This window comes from Canis lupus, chromosome 6 (genome assembly GCF_011100685.1).
Source record: "Canis lupus familiaris isolate Mischka breed German Shepherd chromosome 6, alternate assembly UU_Cfam_GSD_1.0, whole genome shotgun sequence".
Lineage (NCBI taxonomy): Eukaryota > Metazoa > Chordata > Mammalia > Carnivora > Canidae > Canis > Canis lupus.
The window spans coordinates 41,574,653-41,575,826 of NC_049227.1; positions in this window are offsets into that span (position 1 = coordinate 41,574,653).

The following is a 1,174-nucleotide window of genomic DNA, read 5'->3' on the forward strand; positions in this document are numbered from 1 at the left end:
ATATTTGAGATCTTGTATCTACTGAAAATGTATCTGTTCTTTTCCTAATCTCAATGCTAATTGTAAGCATGGCCTATTATCTCTGATTTTGGTGGCCTGCTGTGCCACCCTGGAACATCCTCTAGTGTTTGTTTTTACAAAAAAAAAAAAGGTTTTGGGAAAATTCTTCTTGTTCCTTTTGTCAGTAATTCTCCTCCTCTCTTGGTGGTTTAGATGAGACATTTCTTTTCTCTCTCTTCTGTCTTGATTTCTGCATGCATTTCTGGTAACTTTCTCATTTCTTTGTTTCCTGTTTCTATATTGATTTCTATTTCCTGTGCTTCTTTGTTGATTTCTCCCTGGATATCTTTGGTTATACTCTCTATTCCCTCTTCCTTGATTATTTTGATAGTTCTGTGTTCTATATCTATCAAATGGTCTATTTGTTTTGTTCCCATAAACTCGCAAGTAGTGTTAAATGTAACTCTTCTGGTGTGGTCTTTCTCAGTGGATGATTGAGTATATGTTCATTTGTATGAGCAAGGCATGTAAGTATCAGTGACAGTCTGTATATGTTCTCATATCTCTTACAGTCCTCATCTGGTGGATTTGGGGTTTTCTGGGCCATAATGCTATCTTGAATGTGCCTGATAGCTCAGCTGACAATCTAAATGCATCTATTACATCTTGCATGTTATGGCATCCTGTGGCATCTTGCATAAATGCATGTTATACATTCATAATTGAAATGTTTAATTCCCAAGGGCTCCTAACAGAAGAGCTCTTTTGATCTCATCAGTAACCGGCACCTCAAATAGTGTCATCATCTTTCCTGAGTGTTCTGTATCTTTGCCAGAATAGCCAATTTCAGCAGTGTAACCAGGTCTGTTCTAGATGGTCCAATTTAATTTAGTTTATCTCCAGATTTGGTGGAATATAGATAGGAGTTCACCCTTTCTATGCCAAGGCAATCCAGTCCCAAAGAGATAGAATCTTTGTGATGTATTTCACTGTTATTTCCAGAACTGCATGGTTTAATGAGGGAGTTTCCACTAAAGAAGATACCTGATGCATTTCTTCTGTCCCTGATGGTGTTATAATTGCCACACACACTCAGGATTATCATCAGTCTCCTGGGTCCTCAGGATGGGGATCCTGTGATCCCTAGGGTGGTTTGTCCTTTAAACTGAAATTA